At 36.3% G+C, this 11,095-nt stretch overlaps 1 long non-coding RNA gene across 1 annotated transcript; it reads right to left on the minus strand.

The window, feature by feature from the left end:
- Positions 1 to 711: 711 nt before the first annotated feature.
- On the minus strand, positions 712 to 10,762 carry LOC110365430 (uncharacterized). The gene is made up of 3 exons (XR_002424915.2): positions 10,629 to 10,762; positions 9,614 to 9,682; positions 712 to 6,221 (listed from the first exon to the last, which is right to left on the minus strand). It is a non-coding gene; the product is annotated as an uncharacterized LOC110365430 (long non-coding RNA).
- Between the last annotated feature and the right edge of the window lie 333 nt (positions 10,763 to 11,095).

Consider the following 11,095-nt stretch of genomic DNA (forward strand, 5'->3'; position numbering starts at 1 on the left):
ATAGAAACAGTAGGTTTCATATCTCAATCTCATACACTACGAAGTGGATCAGAGAGAAACTAAGAACTATTCCTTACAGCTATATTTCAACTTCACTGGTACAGAAGAGAGAAACGTCACACTTTCTTTGGATTGCCATGTAAACATCATAGTAATTTCTCCTTAGAATCTCATGATTTTGGGGTTACTTTAACACTAAGGATGGAAATGAGAGATTTCCTTGTATAATTTCTCTTAGTCATAGGAAAAGGTGTAGGCAAGGTGTTAAGCAAAAGATAGAGATCGTTTTTTTCAGATGCTCTCTCTATTCAACTCCTCCTCCCCCCAGCTTCTATGCAGGCAAACCTTATAAACGGAGATCTAAAAGTAACAGGACTGTAGCTAACAGAGAAAATATTGGGAGGCTGTGAACTTAAGATTTTGGCATGCTTTTATGAAATTTGGCTTAGCACACCATTCTCAAACGAGATAATTCATTTAAGCAAAATTGCATGATTTATTGCTTAAGATGAACATAAAATACTTCTAGTGCAGAAACTTGACAGAACATGTTAGCAGGGTTTAAGCTATCTATTCAGAGGACTTTAATCACCAAATATATATATATATATATATATATATATAGGAAGAGAATGAATTGTATCTCCCAGAGCACCATAGGGACAGACATCTGGCTGCATCAGCATACTAAAACCTAAATACAGTAATAGCTACATTCTAGCAAATGCTTGAAAATGTTCAGCATGGAAGGGGACTTTTAGAAACTTGAATCTTTCTTACTTAACTCTTTGTTTTTACATGCTTTTCTTTAATTTATCTATGACAGAAAAAAATATGTACACTTTGAATGCCAAAGCAGACTGGTTTGTTTGGTATAGAAGACAGAAATCTGTCAGAGACTTTTATTACATTTTACATTTCAGTGCTTATGTGCAGAGAAAGAGAGAAAGGAAATGAAGCAGGCTGGTTGCCAAAGATTCAAGATGTGGCAAATAATATATGCTCCCCTTTTCAAAGGCAAGGTGCATATACACGTATAGGCTATTCATTATGAACAACAGAATTGCTATTTGCCTATTTCAAATGGAATCCAAATGTGCCAAGCACAGCAAGAATACTGAGAGCAAAGAGTGCTTAATATTCTAGCCCAGCTCACTGAAAAAAGCACTGAATTGACAGAGCAGTGTTCTGTAGAGCAACATGATGTGTCTGCTTTAAATGGAGAATAATGGATTTAAGTTTAGTGCAGAACTAAAGGGCTCAATTACTATTCATGAATTCTGAAATGTTCTACTACAGAAACTCCTTTTGCATGAAATGTTCATCAGAATCAATGTGTGGAACTACAAAAAGTAAACCTTGCCCCCTCGCACAATACGGTGCTTACCTAGATTTGTGCATTTACAAAGAGCATTGCTGTGGCTTTTATCTAAAACCACCTAGAATACAGAACAAACTATTTAAAATAAATACACTTCAGAGCGTTGTTGTAGGGAAAGCTGCTCTACTAGTGCCATTTTCTGTTGCTTTTAGACAACCCCTTTACCGTTTGCCTAGCCTAAGATGGGCCCAGTGCTTCAGGAAATCCATTTTCATGAGGCCTGAAGGTTGTCTTTTGGCCAGCAAAGCAAGGAGGCTAATTTGCAAGCCCTTTGAAGGATTTCTGTAACATAACTGCAGTTTTGTCAGAAATTCTATGAACACTGAAACTGTAGAAGTTCCAGAAATTGCTTTGTATTATTTCTGCAATTATTCAAAAACATAGTCCTCATCCAGCACAAAGTCAAAACCATCACCAACATCCTTTACAATTCAGTATTTCACTTGAAATACAGACTTTATCTCACAATTCAAAAGCCTCACCAACTTCTACAGCTTCATTCTGTAAAATTTTTATACAATATGGGGTTTGATCGGTTGCTAAAATGCAATCAGTGAGTTGTCTTCTATCTTGTGTCGTACGTACAGGCATGTATGATGTCTCATGGAATTATTCTTGAAATTTAAGCACATGAATATTCAGATATGGTTTCCTTCTCCAGTTTGCAGTACCCATTTTAATTAGAATTAATCAGGAGGATTTTTTTCTTAAAATGAGGAAAAGGTAGTGTAACATCTCTAATATAAGAAGTTATTTGTATATCTCTTCTAATTACATTCAAATAATATTCTGTCTTAAAAATTCATATATCTCATAGTTCTTTGTAACTTAGGGCTGAATTAATCATGTCTGCTTGGAAAACATCTGCCATTCAATACTTATTAGCATATAAAGGATAGTAATTCTTCAAACATTTGTGTTTCCTGCATTATAATTGATATTAACACAGAAGGGGTTGTTTTGTTTGTTTTCCCAAACACTATCTGTTTTAAAGAATCAAAGGTTTTCTTTTCTGAGTGTGCAGAGGACCGTGTCAGTCCTGAAAGTGGTTTTCAGAGGCTTTGTGTTAACAAGCTACTTCTGTTTGCATATTCCATCCCTCAAAGTAGCACATGCATAATTTTATCATCATTGCGTGCCATCTGGAGTATGCTGATTGAACTGCAGTTTTAAAATGAGGTCTAAGGAGCATTTTGCTTGCTTTTATATTGAAGTATTACATATATCAAGGCCTCTTTCTCATGCAATATGTGTGAAGTTTCATTAGGACTTTGCCTATATATGGGTTAGAATGTGAATTTAGTTTTGGAAATCAATATTTTTTTTTCCCCTTTCTGTTGTCCTTTTCCTCCAGAGTGAGCTTGAATCTAGTATAGTTGGAAAACAAATTTTATGTCTATCACAGAGGTGATGTCCCTAAATTCTCATGATTCCTCAACCAAGTGGCACAAACTATGAACAAAAGAGGTTGTGTTCACTGCTTTACACTTCCAAATTTGAAGAATTAAAGGGAAAGTGAAGTAACAAACCACCTATAAAAAAAGTATAATAAACTGATGACACTCATCCAGGGTCATTTGACAAAGAAACTTGAAAACTATGTAAATTCCCTTTTAAGTTTTAAGCCTTGTTTTGAGGAAGAAGGCCAAGAGCAGGTCTGGAAAAAAAGAAATAACTACAGAAGCAGAGACGTCTTTACTAATTCTAAGTTCATCTGAAGAAGGAAACTTCACAGGAAATAAGTCTTCCACTGCCTACCACAGGGAATGAGTCTCTAACTCCTTAAGAAGCCACAGCCTAAGGCCAAATACAAAGAGCAGACAAGCATGATATGCAGCTGTTTCTTAACTGACATATGAGTTTCTTTGCACTAAAAATAAGCTTTTTTTTTTTTTCTTTTAAACATAACAATCTATAGCCATCTTTATTTGGTTCAAAACCATATTTCTATCTGCATTTCTGGCACAGCAGACAAGGTTGAGTTGAAGCATTTGGTGTATCTGGGTATTTATGGGAGCTGGATACAAGATCCTGTTTTTCTACAGGGTTCACTGACTCAGGATGCTGAAAGCCAAGCATAGGAATATTGCGAGAGTGTCTTCCTAGCTGAACTTCTGCAAGATTTTGTGGCAAGGTGGTTCAACTAAAATTTAAATTTTTAAAGAGGTTAAGTCTCAAAATGCATCCATTGCAGGTGATCAGATAAAAAGCAGAAAATCAGATTGTGTAGACTTAGTTACTTCAGTAGCTAAGGAAACACGACTTAGAGAAGGCAGTTTTTGCTTATCGGGATGTAGTCCTGGATAGGTATTGCTGTTCTACCTTACTCAAATTCTTTTAATGTGTCTTGGTTAAACAGTGGCAAAGACTAGACTCAGACAATTTATTTTATGCAATCTAATGTCACTAGGACTACAGTTGAGATTACTTAGGGTAGCAAAATTTATCAGGGTTCATCCAATTGAAACAGGATAGATTAACTCTGTTGCCATAGAAACACAAGATTTTGGCATAGCAAACACAAGAACAGTATATCTAGCCTGGTATTTCACTTCTAACTAAGGGCTATCATCTGATTCTTCAAGGGATGATTGGAATAAAACACATATCATATGCACCTTTCCATAAATCTGAGAGCATTAAAAAATGGCATTCGTGGAGTTATCCAAAACTGGTGCAAAATTACTTCATGCTATTCTAACCACACAGGGAAAAAAAAAAAAAAAAAGCAATCATGAAATGCATGCAAGTAAATTAACTTCCTTTAAGACATGACTTCTGATTTGTTTGGTTGTTTTTTGTTTTTTTTTTCTGACAGCTAGTTGTCCATATTTATTTGAACAACTTTCAGACATCTGCAAGTTCATTTTACAACTACAAGTCAACCTTCTTGCAAACAACATAAAGCTAAATTACATGTTAAATCAGATTAGTAGCTCAACCATTCTCCCATGTCTTTAAAAATTCAGGGTGGTGTTTGAGCTTATCAGTTTCCCACAATTTCTTTAACATTATTTTTCTGACAGCTATGTCTAAGAGAATTTCCTTTCTTGACCATGCAGTATTATTTCATCTCTTCACATGTGAACAAGGCAGATACAGAGAAACTCACAGATGTTTAAACCTGAAGCAACCATTTTGGGAATGTAGTCTGACATTATGTGCAACAGAAGAAGTGTCACTTATTTCAGCCATTCCTGTGTCCTGTGCTTAGTTCAGCTCATGACGGAACCACACTCTATCTTTCAGACAGACACCGCTTTCAATTTACAGGCTCTGTGTCAAAGACAAATCCAAGTATCTCTTCTTTAATCTGTTCCAGGGATTAAATGCTATAACTGTAAATGTTTGGAGTTTTACTGTTAGTTTCAACTTAGCTGCCTTGTTTTCAGCCACTGCAAGTTTTTATGTCTAATAAATTTCAGAGATGCATAACATTGGTATCTTCTTCACAGGTTTACCAACACAGAACAACTCTCTTATTAACATTTTTTCCAATAATAATGCAAATATGTTATTGAGTATATGCATACAGATAAGTTAGTTTAGTTTTTCAGTCTCTAGATTGTCATTTTGGATTGAAAGCAAAGTTTACGCATATATACATTAGAAAGAATTGAGACACTGGCAGCAGTACCTCGGTGGAAATGGATTCTATATTTTATCTTGGGAACAACTTGACATTAAGGAGACATTCATTCTAACCAGAAATGTAACTCACAAACTGCAAAATATTGAGACAATCTCCACTGAACCAAATGTACTCTTTCACCCCATATTATATGTCACTTTTATTCCCCTTGGGTGAACTACACCAGGATTAAACACAGACAGAAGCTCACAAATTATCAGAAACCCATGGTCTCTGTTTTTGTGTGCACAGTCTTTTATTACTACACTTACATAGCAGCTCTGGTTGGAAAGATCATATATATTGTACTATATTCTTCATTGCAAGTACAGGAAACTTCAGGAAGACAAAATGTTTTAAAATATGCTACACTTTTTAAGCAAAATAATTCATGTATATAACTAAATACATTGGTTCCATCTAAACTTAGTGATTTTTATTAAGCATGTATTCTGTTTAATTCTATTGGTATTTGAGGTCTGGAACAAAGAATAACTGCTCAGTGAAAAATATACCAAATATCTTTAGGATGTGTTCCGCCTTAGTAGCAGACTAGAAATATATGACATTTAAGAGGGCAGATAGGTGGCTTTTTGCTAGGATAAGATCTCTTTTTTTTTCTAAAGAATGTTAGTATCTTGAACGGGTTTTTTCCTGATATTGTAGGCTCTCTATAAAGTCTTTTTCTTTCATGCCCCAAAAATCTTTCCTTCTGTGGTGGGATGACCTTGGCCAAATGCCAGATGCCCACCCAGGTGCTCTCTCATTCACTCTCCTCAACAGGACAAGGTGAGAAAATAAAACAGAAAAGGTCAAGGGGCAAGATAGACAAAGAAGTCCCTTATCAATTTCCATCACGGGCAAAACAGACTTGACTTGGGGAAAACTAATTTAATTCACTGCCAATTAAAATAAGGTTTGGGTAGTGAGAAGCAAAGTAAAAAAAAAAAATAAATAAAATAACACTTTCTCACCCTTACCCAGGCTCAACTTCAGTCCTTCATTCTGTACTCCTCTACCTTCCCCAGCCCAAGGAGAGCAGGGGATGGGGGACAGAGGCTGTGGTCAGTCCGTATCAGCTCCTCTCTGCTGCTCCTTCTTCCTCTTCACACCTTTCCCCTGCTCCAGCATGTGAGTGGCTAATAACAGGTGACAGAATCTTGATGTTTTTTTCCTCTATTGGTTCTAAACACGGTTCATCGTGAAAATCTGCATATAAAGACATGTTTTTAAGTCTTTTCCTCATTCTGCTTTCTACTTGTGAGCAGAGGTACTACTTAACATCTGCTTGGGATCAGGGAATGGAAGAGAATGAGTGGAAGAAGACTGACAGTAGATAAGACTGGAGACATTAAAGACCAGGTCCCATAATTCTGTTGTCACTAATTAATGGTTTTGGTATGAGTTTATCCTGTAGTATATGCACTACAGTTAAGCTGTAACATATGTGCACTGTGAAACTTCAGGATCAGAATGTCTTTTCATTTCTGAAGATTACCAAGCTGTGAGAAGAAGCTTAAAACTGTTCAGTTGTACTCTAATAATAATAAAAAAAAACAAAGGCAAGAAAACCCACAGATTTAATTCCTTCTTTTAATTTTATGATTAATTTATTCTATTATTAAAATTAATATTGTGATTTTACAATTTGCCAAAGTTTTTTGAAGTTCTGTACGTGATCCCAGAATTCTTCTTCCTGTCTGAGATAAGAGGTTAGACTACACTCTCACATACACTTTAAATTTCTGAAATTTATTGCCTCACATAATTCCATCCCTTTTACTACCTTTTCAGTCACTGGATTTTTTAAAATAGTTGATAACCCATTATATTTTCTGTACAGAATGATCATGTAAACAACTCCTATAATATCTGCATGAACTAGGAATGATTTTTCTGCAATCAGTCTCAGTAAGATCAAACATCAATAGCATTAGTCATGTACCCAAAGAAATTTAGATATGTATAACACAATACTTTCTAACTTGGTGTCACTCCATTTTAAGCCGAAGGGTATTTTCCCCTTGACTGAATAGGAGAATGCATGTAATTGCTTTACTTCCATTCAGTTATTACAAATGGCACTGTCAGTCCTTGGTACTTGAGCTCAACTACTTTTGCTTTTAACAATAATCATGTTGGTGTTCAGGAGTTTGCAACTTAATTTTCTAGAGTATAAAATGTCCCATTTAGTACCTTTTTTGTTTTTACTTTTCTTTCCCAGTGAAAATGTAGTGCTGACAGTTTGCAAGTTGATCCATCCTAGATAATAGCAAAACCTGCCGTTCAAGAAGAATGACATGAATGGTACCAGTGACAAGAAAACCCCAAGAGAAAAGATTCCTCTGGATGGCTTCCAGAAGTATGGGATCTCTACATGAAATGAAAACTCTTCAATTTTACTCTGTCATTCTAAAATTTTCAGACACAGTTTTTCTCATCAGATACTTAATATTGCCTGTTCTTAGTCAAATTGAATACGCCACCAGAACAGCAAAAATACTTATTTGCTTCTTAATATAGTCCAGTATCCTATTTGTGCACTTTTGCCAAACAGCAGGACCTCAGCCTTGTTCCGATTTGGTTTCAACTAGCTGTTCTTCATCTGCTAAGAAATAAGAGCCAGTGCCTGGGTTAGGCTGGCAACAATAATGTTTTCCTACACTACAAAGGATGGGCAGAAAAAGTTATATCTGCATATTGTTAGTGTCAAAGTTCAAAATATCTCTCCAACTCCTGAAGCTCCATGAAACGCTGCTAAGAACAGAACACAAAAACAATCCTTACACAGCTTTGAAAATTTAAGTACTCATAGTTTTGTTTGTTTCAACCATTCCTGTTAGGCAAAGCAAAACAGACTGTTTTGGTGACAGTCTCTCTGTCTTGCAAAATCTGTCAGATAAGACATTATGTCACTGTGGGCAATGCTAAAAGCAAGAGACAGGTCCAAACTAATTTGAATGGAGAGCTGCCCTCCTTTTATTAACAATAAGCAACCAATTCTAAGTACTATTAAACCTGATGCAAATCCATGACTTCCAGCTTGTGTCAAGTCTAGGATGTTGGCTTCATCTGAGATGCTGTAAGCAACTGCTATTTTGCTTCTTGGTGGAGTGGACCATTTGATCCTGGATGGGGTAGCAGGTGAAATCTCCACAGTTCATAGGACTTAAAACATCATTGTGATGCACAATATCGGCATTATCATCTCCAGCTGCTTTGATGTGTAGAGACTGAACTTGAGACTCCAAGATCTGTATCATGAATTCTTCAGCTAAATAACTGACGTCTGTTGAGTCAGTGGCCAACCTATGACGCACCATAAGTACTAGCCAGAAGCGATGACCAACACTCTTTAGAGCATCCTACTGTTCAACTGGTTTGAATGAGACCAAAAAAATGTGATGGGTCATGTGTCTGCACCATGTGGATTAAGACATCCTTCTAAACATGAAAAAAAGCAGAATTCATGAAGGCATTATTCAAAGATCAGGGCTGGAGGCATGATGCCAAAGGACAGTGAAATAGTTTCATATCTCATGCAGTCAAACATAACGGAAGCCCATGTTAACCTAGGGATACCGTGAACACAATTTTCTTCCTATATACGAAACTGTACTTGACATATTAAAGGTTCCAAAACTTTCAGATGTTTTCTGCCTCACATGCCAGCAATTTTATCTATAAGGAAACAATATATTTAAAATTCATGTACTCTCCAGCAGTTTTGTTGCATCTGCATCTACAGAACTTTCACCAGAACAGTAAACACCTTCATCATGGCTCCTCTTATTCCCCCACTTCATAAAAGCTATAGGCCTAATTTTTTCTTTCCTCACAGTTATAACACCTGCAACCATTTGTCATCTTAATGACAATATTCTTCTATATTTCTTCAATACGGTGCCCAAAATATGTAATTGCTTTAGACGAGTTTTCACCATTATGTCAGGGTTTTTTTTTTTTTGGGCGGGGAGAGAAAAATTGAAATCTTTATTTTCTTCTACATGTTTAGACCAAAAGAGTTTTAATTTTTTTTTCATTTTTTTTCCTCAAATTTTCTGGACTTTTTTAAACTACTGTCTTTTAAAATTAGACAGACTCAGAATATATTAAAAATATAGACTGAAGTTTGGTCAATATCAGATTGAAAAATAACCTGATGTTAGACAAATTTTAGAGCAGACCTGTCAGAATGCCACTCACACACATGTTTCTTTTGAGTCATGTTCTGCCTTCACATGCATTTACCTATCTCACAATCATTTGCCATTTAGATATGCTGCAACATTCAATTCAGTGAGACATCTTTTCAAATAGATTGAACTAAATTCTTCATGACCATTTATTTGCTACTATCTTCAAGCATGCTACCCACTGGCATGACACTTCTTTAATTTTGGAAGTTAACCCAAGCAGAATTTGACAAAAAATTACTTCAGCTATTGTATTCTAATGACATAACAAAACTACAGAAAATTCTTTCACCAAAAAGTAAGAAAGAATGCTTAAAAGCAAACAAGCAAAGCAGACACCCACACAGTAGATCGTAACACCATTTAACTGTGGGAAACGTGAGAAGTTAAATGATTTATACTTACAAAATATTATGTCTTTGTAGACAATTCAGTAGGCAGCAACAGCCATTCCTCAAGAATTTGTTTTCAACCCTGCTTTGAACAGAAAAAATCTGTTAAAAATTGGCAAAATAATTACTTTTTTTAAGGGTTTCTACTATCTTACTCCCCGCCCCCCACTGCAGCACTGGTCCCCCAGTGCAGCTGCACAGGTGGACATCTCTGAGCCTGACAGCTTCTTAAATCAGTCTTCATCAGCAAAGGGACAACTGACAGGTAAAACAGAGTAACAGTAGGAAGCCTACTACTGTACAGGAGGCAGTTAACAAGGGCTGGAACAGGCAACTTCTAGATTTCCCTTTCAACCTGAATCTTGCTGCATTTCTCAGGAGGATTTTTCTGGCAGAACACCTCCGCCAGCCATGGGCAGATGTAGCAGCAACCATCCAGGCATCTGCAAACATAATCAGTTTCAGAAAACATCCAGGTCTGCTGAGATACAAAGATGACCCTAATGCTGCTGTTGGTAGTAGCATTTAAATAAACAAAGAGGTATTTTTGAAGGGGGATTCTGCCTCATTCTACTGCTCCTGTTAGGCTCAGGATATGTTATCACCAAAACTGCTGCAGTCAAATTTAGTAGACATAAAAGGGATTTATAATTCATTAAAGGTGTCCCATTTTGCCACTCATTTTCTCACTACTCACTGGTACATTTTGTCACCACAATCTGTGAGTCTCAGTATTTAAAATTTCATATATATATATTAACTTTTCAACAGTCGTATAGGCATAAGACTGTCAGCCTTATGCTCTCTTGCTGTCTCCTACCTTAGTCACAGAGAGTGCTATGTGTAAATTTTGCAAGAGACTTTTACATGCAGGAATAAATCCCTTTCTATCCTCACTGTTTCCCAATCCCTTCTCTGTATACAGTGAATTGGAGATATTCAATAGCCATCTGGACATGGTCCTGGGCAGCTGGCTCTAGGTGGCCCTGCTTGAGCAAGGGGGTTGAACAAGATAATTCCAGAGGTACCTTCGAACCTCAACCATCCTGTGATTCTGCAAATTTGGAGACATGGTACTTTATATCTGGTGAGGACTCGTGCCATCAGATTTTCGAACAGTGTTGAGGTATGCTGGTTTCCAGCCCCTGAAAGGTAAAAACACTGAAGAACTAATATAGTAATATACTTAGATACCTCCTGTAAGTTAAAACATCAAGGAACATAAATTACCGTAATCAAAATTCATTTAAACTCATAACCAGAGTTACTTTAGTCAACATGTAAAAAACATTTTGCATTTCCCAGCAGGAGAAATTGCTTATAAGGTCTTATATTTGTTAAAATTGCTTAAAGTATTCTCTGACTGTCATAAAAATCAATAGAAGTGACATTTTAGTGGATTCTACACATATAACTCTCTATTGATCATGGTTAATCTTTAGACGTTACGCCTGTTTCGAGGTCACAGACTTAACAGTGATATCTACATTGCTCA

Source organism: Columba livia, chromosome 1, assembly GCF_036013475.1.
Source record: "Columba livia isolate bColLiv1 breed racing homer chromosome 1, bColLiv1.pat.W.v2, whole genome shotgun sequence".
Lineage (NCBI taxonomy): Eukaryota > Metazoa > Chordata > Aves > Columbiformes > Columbidae > Columba > Columba livia.